This window comes from Hipposideros armiger, unplaced genomic scaffold (assembly GCF_001890085.2).
Source record: "Hipposideros armiger isolate ML-2016 unplaced genomic scaffold, ASM189008v1 scaffold_596, whole genome shotgun sequence".
NCBI lineage: Eukaryota > Metazoa > Chordata > Mammalia > Chiroptera > Hipposideridae > Hipposideros > Hipposideros armiger.
In genome coordinates this window covers 96,415-115,914 of record NW_017731946.1, presented here as the reverse complement: position 1 = coordinate 115,914, position 19,500 = coordinate 96,415, and the positions used below count along the sequence as shown (strand labels likewise).

Below are 19,500 nucleotides of genomic sequence, written 5' to 3'. Positions count from 1 at the left end.
TTTAAAAAGAAATATTCCCCCAATGTGCCAATATGACTAAAGCTTTTTAACATCCTTGTATTTAGATCTTTGTTAAACTCATTTAGAGAATGAAATACATTATGATCACTTATTCTCCCTGTTTATGTACGAAGGTAAACCATATCAAAGAACTACCAGTTAAGTCAATAGTTTTCCTCAGAAAAAAATGTTACTATTTACATAAAAAATCCTTTTCAATTCACCATACATTTATATAGTAACTACCAGGGGTGGCAAAAAAATGTATACACATGACTTGTATTCACCTTTTGTTATCTGTATATATTGAGTATTACAATTTTAATAGTTTTCCCTTCTTAAAATGTGTATACATTTTTTTGGCGCCCTCTGTATTACGAGGTCAGACAATTAAATTCGTGAACTTGTTGCAACGAGTTGCTAACCTTTTTTTTATATCAGAGGGATTATTCATTATGAATTTGTACTAACTGGACAAACAGTTAACCAAGTTTATTATTTGGAAGAGTTGAAAAGGCTGCATGAAAAAGTTAGATGACCTGAACTTTTTGCCTACAATTCATGGCTCTTGCATCACCACACTGAGCCAGCTCACATGTCACTGTCTATGAGGGAGTTTTTAGTCAGTAAATAAGTAACTGTATTAGAACACCCTCCCTACACACCTGATCTGGCCCCCAATGACTTCTTTCTTTACCCAAACATAAAGGAAGTATTGAAAGGAAGACATTTTGATAACATTCAGGACATCAAGGGTAATACAACAACAGCTCTGAGGCCATTCCAGAAAAAGTTCCAAAATTGCTTTGAAGGGTGGACTAGGAACTGGTGTGGGTGCATAGCTTCCCAAAGGAAGTACTTCGAAGGTGACTGTAGTGATATTTAGCAACGAGGTATGTAGCAGTCTTTTTTAGGATGAGTTCATGAACTTAATTGTCAGACCTCGAATGTGTTGAGTAAAGAACAGGGAAGGAAATGATAAATATATCTTCATTCTCCAAGAAGTATAACGAATCTCCAAATTCTATCCATAAGTGGCACAATTTTACACCTCACTCAGCAACTGCATGGATACCATCTATTAACCAACGATTTTCTACAGTAAAATTAAGAAAAATCCACTTACTAAAAGCTGTCAACCAAAATCTCCTCCCCCAGCCCTTTAGTAATATTAACAAGAATGAGACATATTAAGAGAAAATAAAGGCGGCCAGTTAGCTCATTTGATAAGAGCGCAGTGTTCATAACACCAAGGTTGCCAGTTCGATTCCCACATGGGCCACTAAGATGTGCCCTCCACAACTAGAGTGAAACAATTATTCGACTTGGTGTTGGGGCGACTTGGTGTCGGGGTGACTTGGTGTCGGGGTGGCCTGTTAGGTCAGTTGGTTAGAGCGCAGTGCTCATAACACCAAGGTTGCCAGTTCAATCCCCATGCCCTCCACAACTTGATTGAAACAACTACTTGACTTGGAGCTGATGGGTCCTAGTAAAACACACAATGTTCCCAAATGAGAGAGGGAGAGAGAGAGAGAGAGAGAGAGAGAGAGAGAGAGAGAGAGAGAGAGAGAGAGAGAAAGAAGTTGATAGTAATTTAATTTTATAAAGAAATTTCAAGAAATCGTTTCTGGGTCTTTAGGAGTGGCACAAATCCTCCACCTATATTTCAATGTGTTTCTTTGTGAAATGAGAACTGATATTCATTGAAAATATCACTGAAAAATCTTCGATCATTGGCAAAAGATCCAGTATGTCCAGTACATTCTACTAGTGTGTGTGTCGTGCTGTTGAGTGGGCTCTGACTCCTGGGGACTCTATGAATGAGTGATGTCCACACCATCCCGTCCTCAACAGCCCTGCTCCGCTCCTATAGACTCATGCCTGTGGCTTCTTTTATTGAGTCAATCCATTTCATATTTGGTCTTCCTCTTTTCCTGCTGCTCTTCTACTTACTGAGACAGAAAGGAAATACTAATACATTTTGAGAAAGATTTACAATTCTCTCCTGCTTAAAACGCTTTAAAGATTCTCTAGGTACATATTGAATATAGCCTAACCATCTCAGCAAAACATACAAGTCCCTTTATAATCTGACTCCAGGCTACCTCTCAGATTTCTTCTCTGGCCACTCCTTCACTGGCTGTTCTATCAATATAAATGATCCTGCTTTTTCAAACCTCAGTGCTTTTGGGTATGTGGTTCCCTTTGGGTTGAACAGCCTTCAGTCTATGCTCACCTGGAAGACTCTCCATTCTGTCCATCAAACCCCAACAGAAGCATAACCTCCTTTGTGAAGCCTTCTCTGATTGCACCCCCTTCCCTGACTTATTTCTCTACCATGTACATACATCTAGTATTCCAATTCACATTGCAGACAGAGCTTAAATGTCTCTTTTTCTGTCTCTTGCAACTAATCTGGTTTGCTCTCCAAAGCAAAGTCCATATTTAATGCATCTTTGCATCAGCATCATTTCAGATGATGCCTAACATAACCGAAGGCTTTCAATAAATGCATATCAAATCAAATTGAATGAGCATGACTGAAACAAAAAGGTTAACCTACAAAGTGAAAATCTAATTAATCAGAATACTATTCCAGGAGTATTCTAATTAATATTTTATTGTAAGTCCACCTTATCAATTAGTCTAGATCATTGGTCCCCAGACTTTTTAATTTCACAGATCAGTAAAATTTGCAATGAATTTTTGGGAACAAAGTAAAATATAAAAATACTAAGTATAAATAAATCCTCTATCTATTCTCCCCCATTATTTCATAAAACCAAAAATTGGGAAGGTTAAAACTTCAGAATGAAAGTTCTTTCAATAAATGTGACAGGAAAAACTTGCACAAACCTCCCATTGAGTGTATAATACTCACTGCATTTCACTTTACTGATGCTTCTTTTCATCTATTTTAAAGGTTTAGAAATGAAAATATGCCTAAGGTGTTTTTCCCCCATAATGTCCATGGGGAGGACTCTTTGGCGCTTTATTAATTTTCACTCTACCCATAAGTAAATATTAGAGTATCATCACTAATTGACGTGCTCGATTCCTGCCAGAATATTTGTAGAGAAACATTTATTGGTTATGGAGGCCCTTGCAAAATGTTTCTTGAGTTCCTTTCTGCATTTTTCATGTCTTACAGAGTTCCCGTCCAGCCCTTTTTGATAATCTTACCACTCTTTAGAAACCATTGTTTACTCCTTAGGAAGTTCCCCCATTGTTTGTCAGTGAGTCAAACAATAAAAAATGTAATGCTTTTGAAAAATGTTTTTACCCATATATTTTCTGAGCTTTCAAAAATTTAGATTACATGCCTGATGACCATCAATGAATATCAGTGTCTGTGCTGTGTCATAGTTATGATAATGATAATATGAGCTATATTAAAGCATAGAGAAATGTTTATATTATATAAATGTTTTGTATTATATTACTGCAAATAAATATATATATATATATTTTTTTAATAGTGAAACCCAAGGAGATATAAATTCTTTATAATGGGATAGTATATAATGGCTAAGTATCCTACAGAAAAAATCTTTTGATGCCATGATAAAGGTCTAGAAATACCACCTTCTAAACTGGGTCAAATAATTGATTTCTTGTTCTGTGGGATACAAGAATAATGTATACGAGATCATCTTCCATTTAATAAAATATATTTATTTTATCTTACTTTCATTTCTATACATATTTTAGATCATTTAGGAGCTTTATATTTTAATAGTTTTTATTAATTGGGATATCTTTATTAATAAGATCCTAACTTTATCCAAAATACATATTACTGCTGGTATGTCAGTATTCTGCAATTTTTCTTTCCTTTTATCATTACCAGGGAATTCCATTCTAAACAGATCCATTGTATGAAAATGTGAATTTAAAGAAGAAAGAAATCAAGGATTAAATACTGACTTTACAAATGAATTACTCTGAGGGATTTTTTAGCATGTTATTCAGCTTAGACCTAGTTCCACTCACAAACAGTTTTTTAGAAGTAAAAGCCATTATATAAAGAAAGACACCTATAGTCAGTACAATCTCCTTAGTCTACTCTATCACTAAAAATATGTTTGAATTCAGCAGCTAAGAGCATAATACAGTGGTTGCTTTTCACTTTAGATTTTTAAATTAAATTATTCATAGGAATGAACAGTTCCCCTGTCCATGTTGGGATGGTTATCTAGTACTATGTGAAATCACTTTGAAACTGTCTTAAAACCTTGTTAGATTTTAATGTGTATTTTGAAGTGTTGCTCTGGTAAGTATGCATTTGTAACTGGAGAGAGATATAGTCTCCCATAGAGAAGATACAAAGCAGTTTTTAATCTGTTCCCCGTAAATGAGATGAAGGAAAGTTGATGGGAAAATGTAGGCACTCTTTTGAGTTCATTGCTACCACCTATCAACTCATTATCTCATTTTGGAAAGGAACTCATGAATTATCCAAAGAACTAGAAAATATTGTGACTGCAGGGAAAAGAGTTACATGACCAAACCACTGGCAGAGGAGTATAGCATATGACTGATCTCTTTTGGGGTCTTCTGTCTGTTGATAGAGAAGCAGCAAAACAAAGGACAAAGGAAAGTCTCTTTAACTGATCCTACCAACTAAGCAAAATAAATAGATCACTTGTTTCAGCAACAGAAGCAAACTGTTAACAATTGAGAAAAGCCACCTGCAGGGGTTTTTGCATACAGGCTTCCCCAGAGCCCAGAACTGCTATTGTTTAACACAAGGGTCAACAAACTTTTTTCATGAAGAGCCAGATAGTGAATATTTTTGGCTTTGTGGGCCATATGCTCTGTGTCACAACTCAACTCTTTCACTGTTGCACAAAAGCAGCCATAGAGACTACATCAATGAACATGCAGGGCTATATTCCAATAAAACTTTATGGACACTGAAATGGAATTTTAATTTTCATGTATCAAAGATATATCTTTTTTTTTCAATCATTTAAAAAATATATAAATCATGCAAAAAGAGGTAACGGACTGAATTTGCCTATGGACTATAATGCTGACTGACCCCTGGTTCAACATACCTCTAATTCATTTATTTTAAAAAATTGTGGGTTGTTTTGGTTGAGTACGTAGTATGTGCTAGGTACTATTCTAGGCCTGAGGGATATAATGGCTCTCAGGATAGATATGGTCCCTGTCCTCATGGAGCTTATGGTGTAATACTCACACGTCTAGGTAATTAGAATAAACTAATACACAACGATGAAGGAAAAATACAGCATGCTCTAAACTGAGAATTGTAATCTAAACTAGGAGGTCAAAGAAGGCTTCCCAGAGACAGCATTGATTGACAAGGACTGAAAAATTAGAATAAATTGACATGGTGAAGTGGGGGGTGAGGAGGAAAATATTTCAGGCAGAAGGAGCAGCATGTGTGGCACCTCGATGGCACGAAAAGGCTGGTGTGCTTGGAAAATACAAAGTGAAGGGAACAGAGATAAGCAGTTAAGATGGAGAAGTAGGGCCGGCCAAGTGGCTCGTTATTTAAGAGTTGGCTTGGGAGCATGAGCTCAGAGCAGCAAGGCCGCTGGTTTGGATCCCACATGGGCCAATGATGCTGTGCCCTCTACAGCTAAGATGGTGAACAACAGCTCAACCTGGAGCTGGGCTGCTGTGAGTCACTAGCAACGGCGTAGGCTGCAGTGGGACTGCAGTGGGCTGCCATAAGCTACCGTGAGTGGCCAGCAGCTGGCATGAGCTGCCATGAGCCTCCAGCAACCAATCTGCCTCAGCCGGGAAGAGTGCAATGATCAAAATGCCAACATGGGCCAGTGAAGCAACGTCCTCTACAACTAGACTGAAGAACAAAAGGACAGCAGCTTGTCTGTTCCCCTTCCCTGATTCCCCAACACTGTTCCCTCCTCCAGTTCCCAAATAAAATCTTTAAAAAAAAAAAAAAGATGGAGAAATAGGTAAAAGCAAAAGCTTCAGAGCCTAGTACGTCTTCACTCAGAGTAGTAGAAAGCCATGACATGATCAGCTTTGCATTTTTAAAAGATCACTAGATCTAGTATGGAGAGTAGATTAGTAAGGGGTACCCTGATGACTATAATAGTAAAAGGCTTCTAGACCCTAGACTCCAGGCCCTAGAGTCAACATTACAATTTTACCATGCCAGGTGCAATGATTATTAACTCATTGAAATGTCACAACAATCCCTAAGTAGGCATTATCTTCCCTTTGTGGAGGAGGAGACTTAACTACATGCTACCTCTCAATTTCCACCCTTCGTGCACCCTCAGTTGCCTCTAGTTTACAGAATTCTGGGAGGTAATTGCAAAAGAAAGGTAAGAGTGAAGAAGAAGTAGGAGGCAGAAAGAAATGAAGAAGGTATGTTCCATGGGACCATAGCCTCAGCACCCAGTCTCTTTTCCAAGAGATCATACTGTTCACTGGGAATGAGGCCTAAATCCAATGATATAGCTGCCTTGGGTACCTGTGGAAGCCCTTGTGGGTACTCATTCCTACAAAAATATACCCAATACAATGTTTCGGACATATGTATACTATGAATGTCCCCACTATTGGTCTAAAATTCAGCTCTAACTGGACATCCTATATTTTACCTGGCAAGCTTACATTTAAAAAAAGCAAACATTCCCTTCCCATAAAACCTCAATGTCAGCTAGATACACCTGGACTCTTAATATTTAGAAACTGAGCCCAAACATCTTATTCAAGTCCAAAAGCCTTCCCGAGGACTTTTGTGAACTACCACCAGGTCAGGGATATGGGACAGGGAATTCTGTTTTCACTTTTGCCTCCAGGCGCATCATTTTTTCTCCCTAAAGACTTATTTCTGAGCTCTTCCAATATCAAGAAAACCAACAAACCTATAGAAACATTATGAGAGTGGTAGATTTCATGGGAGCGCTGGGAGTTGATGGGAGCAGTCCCATCAGGCACAGCCTTGGAAATAGTTGGAAGTAGTATCGTCTTACACTATCCTTTCAACCATCAACCACCAACGACTTCTCACGGCTGTCTGCCAAAATCCCTGGGTCATTCTCCCCCTCTTGACGTGCCCTTTTCCCTCTTCTGCCTTCTTTTGCACATTCTCCCAGGAGCCAAGAATTTTTCTCCATATCGAGCAAATTCCCAAACTAAGCAGTTTTCATAATCTCTCTGAAGCTTTATCACCAGCTGATCTAAGATCTCAGGGTCTCAATCACTGATTGAGGCATTTTTTTTCCAAAATGATAGTTTGAAATTCTCCCTAAGAATTCTGATGCCAGCAGTTGAGACGATAATCATTTTTTTTCTTAAATTGTTGTCATGATACCATTTTTTTTGCCAGCATGCAGGAAAAAGAAGCCTAGCTCTTTTGGTTGTATCCAGTGGAGCCCATTTTTACTAGATACGTCTTTGTTTTCTTGGGGAAAGTATAATTACTGTTTGCCTTGTGGCTGGATACATCAAAAGTTTAGGAAAAACATAATGGGCTGCATTTTAGATTCTATTATGGATTCCAACGAAACTTGGTTTTTTTTTTCTCTACCTTTACATTTTATTCAAAATTAAAGCTGATTAACTTTTTTCAAGGTAAAGAAAGAATAATTTACTATAGTAATAATTTACTATACCTGGAAGCATTACTTGATCTTTATTGGAAAAAAAAAGAATGAAATGTACTATCAGGTAAACTCCTCAGGTAAGAGGGAGGACTGAGGAGGCGGAATGATATGAACAATGTGATCTCTGTATGCGCCTTGGGTTAAATCCTATTCCGTTAACATTTCCAAGTTTATCTCCTATATTTAGCTTTACTTGCCTATTTTCCAGATGGTTCCTAGATTAACCACATAAAGATACTTAGATATAGTAATCTTCCTAGCCAATTAGAATAACAATAAGAATAAGAATACAAAGACTTACAAATATATATATTTTTGTGAGGTCATCTAAATGAAATAGAGAATTTGATCAATCATATGGATACATTTAAAATTAGCTTTGCCACAATTATCTCAATATTTAGTCATCTGTTGATTAGTGTCTGTTTTTTTGCTTAAACTATAAAAACCTTAATGCTTTACAAATAAATGTTTTACAAATAAAACAATTAAAAATCTTAACATGTTACTCCCTTTTTGCAAGTGTAAATTTGGCCTGAATTTTAGTGTATTGGTAACTGACATTGAGATCATATGTATATTTATATTTATGTAATACCCATATATTAATTATGTAAGTGACAAGTTGATTAGTAATATAGTAGCCTCACTGGTAATATGATAATACACCAGAAATTGTTTATCTTTCACATATAATAAAAGTACCAACATAGTAAATATTTCTAAAAATCAACTAAAATTATAAAATCATCTTTCAGTAAACTACTCCTTTAACATAGAAAAAAGTACATCATGATTAAATAATATTCTAAATTTTCTTTCAGGAGACATCATACCTTTAAAGAAGTATGCTCTTTCAGTGAAGCAACTTAAATCTTTATCTGTGAGGGTTTTCTTCTCCCTTGAAAAAAATCCTCAATTTTCCATATCCTGGCACTTTAGCAGGTCATATTTTCCATAAGACGAGGTTTACAAACTGTATATAAATATCTGGTGGCTATTGTAAAATCCCACCCAACACAATTTAGTATTTTCGATCTATTTATAGAAGTCCTGCTATGTGAACATTTTTAGCCTATATGTTGCCAGCCTGATAATTTTCACGCAAATAAGAAAACAGTGCGTTCTAGTCTCCAAAATGGTACTGACATCAAAAGTGTCCTTCACATTGGAGAACTTGTGACTGAAGAAGTTCTAGCGAAAACAGTGAAAATGGTGGCACATCTAAAGTGGTAGTGCTAATGGGATAGCCGGGGTTCTTCCTGGCCAGCAGAGTGGAGTCAGCAGGCATTTTGAGTGATAGCCAGAGAGAAAGCCTCGGGGCTTCAGGCTAATCTCTTTCCCGACATGGAGATTCTGCCAGAATCAGAGACTCTGGGTTGGCGTTGTCTTTAACGGCAACTACATTACAGATCCCAACCTATTTTTCCAGCACCATCTCCCATTATTCTCTAAATTTTGGATCAAATTGGTGTACATGATATTCCCAGGATTCCTTCATTACTCTTGCCTACATCACAGAGAAAGCTCTCAGAAGAGTAGGGTCCAAGAAGGTTAACAGAGAAATCAAGATAGTAGTATTTAATCATGTTGGCATTACAGCCACTGAGATCAAAAAGCCTGACTGTCACCCTATGAATTCTTCTAAGAAACCTATAAATGAATCTAAGGAGGGTGAGAATAAGAGAACAGAGTTGTTAAGACCTCTCAGCTTATGCAATACCCAAGAAAGGACAAGCCAAGTTGGGCATAAACTAAGATCAGTGTTTGGAGACTGCATTCAAGTGTCTTAAGGAACCTGGAAATGAGAGGGGTCTAAAGGTCATCTTGGAATTCATTGTAAAACCAACACATAATGATTTAGAGAGGAGAAATCCTAAGTTGCCATAAATAAAATGGCTCCCAAACCTACAAGATATCTGAAAAGGATAAAATGTGGCATCGTATTTAATGAGATGAGTCCATCAGAATGGGGATGGTTAGCCACTGGAGGCAGAGAAATAGGAGAGTCAGAAAACTGCAGCCTTCATCCAAGCCCTTATGGAGAGTGGATGCCTTGATTGAAGGAGTCAATTTGTCAATCCTAGTGGCAGGAGTACTATTATTACCTGTGTTCTACATGTGCTAACTTACTGAATTCCCCAAAATTCCAGGCAATGCTATATTGGCCAGGTTTTTTCACTGCAAATGGCAGAAACCAACAGTCACTAGCTTAAACAAGAAGAGTATATTTGTGAGAGAACACAAGGATGTGTCAGAAAGGGTAAAGCCACTGAGCCTCTGAAGGACCTAGGACAGGGAGCCAGCAAACACTGCCACCGGCTCTCTCTTCAGTGCCCATGGTCCTAGCCTCTACTTACCTGGGAAAACCAGCTTCATTCTCTTCTCCCTTTCTCTGCAGACCAGCCTTAACTAGCTATGGCAGCCCATGGACATCATTACTCTGTACTGGCAACCTCTAGTCCCAAATTTACATCACTTCATTCAAGCAAACAAGGAAAACTGGATAGAATCTCTGGGTCTCATTAGCGAATTTCTGAGAGAAAGAATCTGATTAGCCCCACCTAAACAAGGTGTCCATCCCTCATTCATTCCTCTGTGGACAGTGGCAGAAGGTCATAATACAAAAACACGGATATTAGAGGTGCACATTTATGGAAGGAAGGAAGGGAGGGAGGGAGAGAAGGTGGTTTTTCTTAGAGGAAGTGAACCAGTGTGACCTGTGAAGATATCCCAAAAGGTATCTTCTACAGGTAGGGACCATTATTATCCCCCTTTTACACATGAGGAAATTAAGGCTTTCAAAGCTTGAGTATCTTGCCCAAGGTCACAGAGCTAGTTAGTGGCAGATAGGATCTGAAGTCAAGTCTGCTGTAATGAGTATTCAACTATGTTGTAATGAGTATTCAATCCCTATTCACCAAGCAACCTTCTTATTTGATATTGCTTCTTATAAAGATCTACTTACAGGCATGTACTGATTATACAGACTTCATATACGGTTAACCCTTGAACAACAGGGGGGTTAGAGGTACCAACCCATGCACAGTCATAAATTCACATATAACTTTTGACTCCCTAAAAACTTAACTACTGGTAGCCTACTGTTGAATGCATTACCAATAACATAAACAGTTGATTAACACATATTTCATATGTATAGATATTATATACTATATTCTTACAATAAAGTAAGCTACAGAAAAGAAAATGTTACTAAGAAAATCATAAGGATAATACGTTTACTGTATTTAATTTTAAAAATCTGCATGTAAGTGGACCCACACAGTTCAAATCATGTTGTGCAAGCGTTGAATGTATTCCAATTCTTGTGATGATTATAGCTCTCATTATAAACTAATAAATTAGCATTCTGGTTCAAATGGCATTATGATGAGTTTGAGTAATGTCAGTCCAGATCTAAGAAATGGATCTGTTCTCAGTATGTTGACAAAATTGAGTTTCAGAGTCTGTAAAAGCTAAGGCTAAGATTCTCAAAAATGGCCAAAATGGCTGTAAATTCCACAATTTGGGTAATTGTAGGTCCTAGAGAATTTCTTTCTTTCTTTTTTTTTTTTTTAAAGATTTTTATTGGGGAATTGGGGGAAGGGGAACAGACAAGTTGCTGTCCTTTTGTTCTTCAGTCTAGTTGTGGAGGACATTGCTTCACTGACCCAAGTTGGCACCATCATTGCGCTCTTCCCGGGCGAGGCAGATCAGTCGCCGGCTTCTGGACAGCCACTCACTGCGGCTGCTGGCCGCTCACGCTGGCTGCTGGCTACATACAGTAGCCCAAGGCAACCCACTGCCACAGGGGCTGCAGCCTATGCCATCGCTGGTGACTCACAGCAGCCCAGCTCCAGGTTGAGCTGTTGTTCAGCATCTTAGCTGTAGAGGGCAGTGTCACTGGTCCTCATATGTGGGATCTGAACCGGGGCCCTCTGGTGTCCCAAGCCAGCTCTTAACCATCGTGCCACTCGGCCCATCCCCCTAGAGATTTTCTTAAAGAATAGTTGCTGGCCTTACTGACATGATAATCCTTTTCTTACAGCATGAAATATTTTGATTTCTATACAAATTGGGTCTTTTTATGTTAGGGCCTAACAAAAATACGCTGGGTTTCTGTTTACAAATTGGGATGCAGCTCAATGGCCCATGCAGGAACCGAACCGGCAACCTTGATGTTAGGAGCCTGTGCTCTGACCAACTGAGCCAACCGGCCGCCCCCAAACTGGGGAATTTCTATTTTCCATTCACCTGTTCATTCCACAATTGTTAGGAATGCCAATTATATGCTAAACACTGTGCTGGGTACTGTGAATGCCGTGAGTAACACAAGCATCTTCTTTGCCTTCAGGTTGCTTATAGTGTAGACTAGCTTAGAATTTGAGGCAACTAAAATTTCTTCTAACAGGTTCTGGGAGGAGAATGAGACTGAAGGGAGTAGAGAAGAAATTGAAAAAGAAATGTGTGGGCCTTTTCCCACAGGATAGACGAAGGAAGCGGTTATAGAGAAGAAGAATCCTGGGTTGATTCAATAATAACCCAGAGATAGGTTTCATGAGGCTTATTAATAAATTAATCATGAGAGCAGTGTATTCCATATCACATCCCACTGGAAAAAAAGAAGTACATGTTGACATAAATAACCCAAATCAAGGCAGTCTTGACTAAGGAAAAACTAGCATCAGCAACAACCAAAGTACCATATGATTGTGAGTTTTCTGACATGTCCATGAAGTTCACTGTCTCATCAACAATCAATGCAGAAATATGTGTGTGTGTGTGTGTGTATCTATATCTATCAACATAGATGTAGATAAATGTTGCGTTTTAAATCATCTATACAAGCATTTGAATCTTATATGATTGAAAATGCAATTTGATTCAATTAATAGATTCATCTGAGCCCCAGCATGCTTAATTAACCAAAACACTAAGTTTTTGTCTGTCTTAAAAGCAAAATCAGATACTCTACAGGCTGTATTTCCCTCCCCGTGACAGGAACAAGTTTGGCATGTTCAAAGAAAAACAGGAAGTCCCAGTTGCTAAATCAGAGTGAAGGAGAGGGAGAGTTATAAAGATGAGGTCAGAGAGGTGGGCCAGGTCATTAGGGCCTTGTAAAAGTAGGTAAAGACTGGGCTTGCGTTCTAAATGCAACAAAAAACCATTGTAGGGCTTTACTCTGATGGATGACCTAATTTACCAATTAAAGAAGGTAATTTTGGATTCCATGTAATGAATGGTGTGAGGGTAAGAACTGAACTGGAGAGACCTGTTAGAAGAATATTGCAAAAGACTGGAGGAGAGATTATGTTAGCCTAGACTTGAATGGTAACAATGGAGTCAGTAAGATTTCACTGGATCCTGGATACATTATGACAATAGAGCTGACAGGACTTGCTGATGGGTTGAATATGATGGAAAGAAAGGAGTTCAGGATGACTCTCAGGTCAGTGGAGTAAAAGCTGAGTATCAATTGCTAAGAAGGAAGACACATGAAAAGGAGCAGGTTTGGGGAATGAAATCAAGTTGAATCAAGTTGAAGTTGGGGATACCAAGTAGACATACAAGGAGAGTCATCAAGTAGGACCTAGGACATGAGTCGAGCTCAGGGGAGTAGATAGGGCCAGAGAGATAAACTGGGAGGCTTCAATATATAGATGGTACTTAAGACCACGAGACTAGGTGAGAGCATCTAGGATATGAGCATAAATGAATATAGATAAAAAAAGGCCAACACTGAACCCTGATGTGCTCTAACATTTAACAGTCTTGGAAGAACTGGCCAGTGAAGTAGAAGAAGCAGGAAAGAGATGTGATCTAGAAGCCAAGTGAAGACATGTTTAGGAGGAAATGATCATCAAATCAAACGCTATTAAGAGGACAAGCAAGGTGAGAACTGAGACATGACATGAATTTGGCAAGATAAAGGTTATTTGATCTTGACAAGAGTGTTCTTGGAGTAGTCAGTGCAAATGCCACAAACGGAGTGAGTTGAATTAAAATTACGAGGTGACAAAGTGGAGGCAGTAATAATAGACAATTTTTAATGAACTATTGCAATAAAAAGGAGTAGAAAAAAATGTGACATTACTTGAGGGAGACAAGGATACTAGAGAAAATTTATATCCAGGTTGTAGCCTGATGGAAATGATCAAAATGAGAAGGAAAAATTGTGGATGTAGGGGAGAGGGGATATTGCTAGACCAAAATCATTGTTGGGCCAAAAGGACAGGATCTGATGCACATGTGGAAATGATGGCCTCTGATGGGAGCATTGATGGTTATACAGGATAACAGAAGGGAATGCAGAGAACGTAGGGTAGAGATGCTGGCAGGCTCATAGACTTAGTGAAGAAAAAATTAGGTTATTTTCTTCCTACTGCTTCTATTTTCTTAATCAAATTACAAGAGTAGTCATTATTTAAAAGTAAGAAGTGGGGTAGGGATGTTTGAGGTTTGAAGATAGAGGAGAAGCTGTGAAATAATTATCTAGGAAAGTAGGGAAGACCAGGAAAATGTAGCAAGACTGTTGAACAGATAAGGATGACTTGAAATTTATGGTTTAAAAATTTTGAAGTAAGAGCAGTCAACATTGTTCTCTAGCCATGTTCAACAACTCAGAGCTGATGTGATATAGATAAAGAATTATGTTTAAGACAGGGCTGGGTTTTTCTAGTGAGTAAGATGGAAAGTGAGAGGGGCGAGGCAGATGTGAGTCTAGGCAATGGAGTGATTGCTTACAGTAAGCCACATAAGGTGAAAAGACAGAACCATAGATAGAAAAATGGACACTGAAGAAGCAGTAGACCACTAGATTAGTTGTTCCAAAGGGATTGATGGAAGGCATGATGGTAGAGTTGGAAAGATGAGATGATCAGTTAGAAGAATATGGAATACTGGAAATCAAGATTTTTGGAGGTAATGTAATGATTTGGTAAGAAGTTCTCCAAGGCATATGACCATGCTAGTGTTCTCCTGAAATGTAATAGAGGACAATAATATTAGAAGTCAGAATATTAAGGAATTCAGAGACTAGGTGTTTACATGGACAATTTTTGTGGATGCTAAAGTCACCAAGCATGGAAGTATGAAGTAGTGATGGAAAGAATGACAGAACAGAATCTAAAATCTTCATTGAATAAGGAAGTTAGGAAGAGGCTATTAGATGACTCAGTAAAGAGGGGTAGTGATCTGATAACATATGCTTCAAAGAAGCTGAGTTGGTGGTGATGGTGGTGGTTGTTGTTTAGTGAGGAAGAACAATAAAAATATCTAAAAGTAGCAACAAGAACCAAGGACATCACTTCTAGGTCCTCTGTAAATGGGGTGTAGGAGAGAACACAGCAACCATTTGAGAAAGCTGAGAAGGTGGTAGTGTCTTTAAAGGCTAGCCAAGCTTCAGTTAATGAACGAGGAACCTTACATTCCCAAGCACACAGTGGAGGGTTTGGCTGGCTGGGGAGGAGGGGAAGATTGATTCAGATCAGTGGGTGTATTAAACAATGTGAATGATAATGAATGACCCAGGGACTTGAACTTCTGTTTGTGCTACTGAAGAATATAAGGCATTTGGCATAATGAGATTAATTCTGATGGACACTTAAGAGAAGGTGGGTATCAGTCTTCATTGCAGCCTCTGCTTTGTGCCTGCTTTCTTAGCACTTTGTAAGAGAGGAGCAGGTAGTATCATGATCATTGGGAGGTGGTAGCCTTGCCAGCTGTGTGGCCCTCCCTTCAATCCTGCTGAAGGTGGTGTGCCAGGGAGAGGGCTAATTTTATTAAGGCTGAACAAGTGTTCATGCCCTTGCCATAATTCTCTGAGCCTTTCTACAGATATATTCCATTAAGGAATGAAGAACACATTCCCTTGGAAAATTCCTTCCTTCAGGGCCCAATGGCATATGCTGTGGCTCCTAATCAACAACTTAATCAGTTCTACTGTAGCCTGCTTATCCTCCAGTATTGAGATGAAAAAGCCTCCATCTAGGAATGGCAGTGGCCTTTCCTAGATTACACCAATGAAAACTGATGTGATATAATGGCTCTGTCCCAAAGGACTTAAATGAAGTCACTAAGAAAAAGTCTCATTCGAAGGAAATTAGATAGTTTTGAGAAAACGCCTCCCCTGTGCTGAACAACAAATGTGGCCCCAAAAAGCGCCAGCCAGCCCCCTCTCTCCAGCCATACAAAAGGTATAAAACCCAAAGCTTTTGCCCTAACTAGCAGGCAACTCAGTCGGGATCCCCTCTCGTTTTGAGAGCTGTTATCTTCTACTCTAATAAACTGTTCTCTGTTACAAACTTCGAAAAAAAAAAGAAAAGAAAAGTAAAAGTCTCATAATTAATGTTCACTAAACTTCTTAAATTCCATGCTAGGGCCGGCCGAGTGGCGCGTTGGTTAAGAGTTGGCTTGGGACGCCAGTTCTGAGCAGCAGGGATCCGATTCGGATCCCACATGAGGGTCAGTGATGCTGAGCCCTCTACAGCTAAGATGGTGAAGGGCAGCTTGACCTGGAGCTGAGCTGCCATGAGTCGCTGGCAACAGCATAGGCTGCAGTGAAGCTGCATTGGGCTGCCGTAAGCTACTGTGAGTGGCTGGCACCCGGTGTGAACTGCCAAGAGCTGCCATGAGCGGCCGTCCAGGGACCAGCGACCGATCTGCCCCAGCCGGGAAGAGCGCAATGCTTATAATACCTACATGGGCCAGTGAAGCGACATCCTCCACAACTAAACTGAAGAACAAAAGGACAGCAACTTGTCTGTTCCCCTTCCCTGATTCCCCAACGCTGTTCCCCTCCCCCAATTCCCTAATAAAATCTTTTAAAAAATAAAATTCCATGCTAAAAAAATAGCACATATGAAAATAACAACTGTTTAAAGTATATATTTTTTTTACAATTGTGATCTTATTTCCCAGCATACTTCAAACACATTAACATTCACCATTAGTCTGGATATCATTTGAAAATACAAAGCAACTCAGTGCTAAATAAATTAGCAACAGTTTTGAAAATTAAGAACAAAAACAAACAAATAAAAACAAGATGAGGTGATGGCAACCGCTAACTTCGGCAAGATCCAGATCTGGATTTACGTGGAGATCAAGCGGACCGATGGTTTCCAGGGAAGCTCTTCTGTTCCATTATCCTGAAGACGGAAAGGCCGAATACATCAAGAAATGGTAACATCTTTAAATGAAGATAATGAAAGTGTAACTGTTGATTGGATAGAAAATGGAGATACAAAAGGCAAAGAGATTGACTTGGAGAGCATCTTTTCACTTAACCGTGACCTTGTACCTGAAGAAGAAATTGAACCCAGTCCAGAAACACCTCCGCCTCCAACCTCCTCAGCCAAAGCAAACAAAATTGTAAAGAATTGATGGACTGTGGTTTCTATTAAGAATGACCCTCCTCCAAGAGATAGCAGAGTGGTGGTTCTGCATGTGCATGGCCTAGTCAACTTCCTGAACAGTCTTCCTCTGCACAACAGAAAGCATGTAGAAAATCTAATTGTGTGAAAAAAGTAGAAAAATTACAAGAAAAACGAGAAAAAAGGAGACTACAACAGCAAGAACTTAGAGAAAAAAGAGCCCAGGATGTTGATGCTACAAACCCAAATTATGAAATTATGTGTATGATCAGAGACTTTAGAGGAAGTTTGGATTATAGACCATTAACAACAGCAGATCCTATTGATGAACACAGGATATGTGTTTGTGTAAGAAAACGACCACTCAATAAAAAGGAACTCAAATGAAAGATCTTGATGTCATCACAATTCCTAGTAAAGATGTTGTGATGGTACATGAACCAAAACAAAAAAGTAGATTTAATAAGGTACCTAGAAAACCAAACATTTCGTTTTGATTATGCCTTTGATGACTCAGCTCCTAATGAAATGGTTTACAGGTTTACAGCTAGACCACTAGTGGAGACTATATTCGAAAGGGGAATGGCTACATGCTTTGCTTACTGACAGACTGGAAGTGGAAAAACTCATACTATGGGAGGTGACTTTTCAGGAAAGGACCAAGATTCTTCTAAAGGAATTTATGCATTAGCAGCTCGAGATGTCTTTTTAATGTTAAAGAAGACAAACTACAAAAAGTTGGAACTTCAAGTGTATGCAACCTTTTTTGAAATTTATAATGGAAAGGTGTTTGACTTGCTCAACAGGAAAACAAAATTACGAGTGCTAGAAGATGGAAAACAGAAGGTTCAAGTAGTGGGATTACAGGAACGGGAGGTCAAGTGTGTTGAAGACGTACTGAAACTGATTGACATAGGCAACAGTTGCAGAACATCCGGTCAAACATCTGCAAATGCACATTCATCTCAGAGCCATGCAGTGTTTCAGATTATTCTTAGGAGAAAAGGGAAACTACATGGAAAATTTTCTCATCGATTTGGCTGGGAATGAAAGAGGAGCTGATACTTACAGTGCAGACAGGCAAACTAGGCTGGAAGGTGCTAAAATTAGTAAAAGCCTTTTAGCACTCAAGGAGTGCTTCAGACACTTAGGTAGAAATAAACCTCATACTCCTTTCTGAGCAAGTAAACTCACTCAGGTGTTAAGAGATTCATTCATAGGTGAAAACTCTCGTACCTGCATGATTGCAACAATCTCTCCAGGAATGGCATCCTGTGAAAATACTCTTAATACATTAAGATACGCAAATAGGGTGAAAGAACTGAATGTGGATTCAACCGCTGCTGGTGATGTTTGCTCAATAATGCATCATTCACCAAATCAGATTGATGACTTAGCAGCCCAGTGGGGGGTAGGGCACTCCCCTCAGAGAGACGATCTAAAACTCCTTTGTGAACAAAATGAAGAAGAGGTTTCTCCACAACTGTTTACTTTCCATGAAGCTGTCTCACAAATGGTAGAAATAGAAGAACAGGTCGTGGGAGATCACAGAGCAGTGTTCCAGGAATCTATTCGATGGCTAGAAGATGAAAAGACTCTCCTAGAGATAACTGAAGAAGTAGACTATGATGTAGATTTCTGGGCTACGCAACTTGAAGCTATTCTGGAGCAAAAAATAGACATTTTAGCCTAGCTGTGGGATAAAGTGAAATCTTTTCGTGCAGCTCTACAAGAAGAACAGGCCAGCAAGCAAATCAACCCGCAGAGACCCTGTGCCCTTTAGATTGTCATCTGCTGCTAAAGGACCCCCAGAACCCTCACTACTGTAACATATGATGGTTCAGCTGTAAGGGCCATTTGAAAGTTTTAAGTTTTAAGTGTCTCTGGAAAATGTCTTGTCCCTTTACCTGAATGACATTTCAATTTTGTGAAACATAACTTTGTATACAAAATGCTTCTATTCCAGGAGGCACAACCAAGATTTGGGAATAGTGAAGCATTTTGTTTCATTTACCCAAATAGTGATTTATTTTTGGAGATCTTTGCCAATTTTACTTTCTGTATGATGAAGTAAGATTGTGGACTTGATCCAGAGGTGAATAGTAGGGGGGAAGCCACAGCATTTCCTTTTAACTTGTTTCCATTTTTGTAGCAAGACTGAGTAGTTTTAAATCCTTTGCATGCATGCATACCTCATCAGTGACTGTACATAACCTTGCCCACTTCTAGAGACAGCTGTGCTCACCTCCTCTTGCTTTGTGCCTTGACAAAGGCTATTGACCCTAAATTTCTGAAGCACAGCCAAGATGAATTACATGCCTTTTTTGTCATTGTAAATTACCTTTATTGTGTGTACATTTTTACTGTATTTGAGACATTTTTTGTGTGTGACTAGTTAAGTTTGCAGGATGTGCCATATCATTGAATGGAACTGAAGTCTGTGACAGTGGACATAGCTGCTGGACCACTCCATATTCTATGTAAAGAAATCTGGGGTCCGGCCGAGTGGC

General features: G+C 38.9%; 1 protein-coding gene and 1 pseudogene across 1 annotated transcript in view; both read left to right on the top strand.

Annotated features, from left to right (window-relative positions):
- Positions 1-19,500, top strand: part of LOC109371867 (uncharacterized) — a 48,652-nt gene that overhangs the window by 26,520 nt on the left and 2,632 nt on the right. The window lies entirely within an intron of this gene.
- On the top strand, positions 16,671-18,773 carry LOC109371878 (kinesin-like protein KIF2A; annotated as a pseudogene).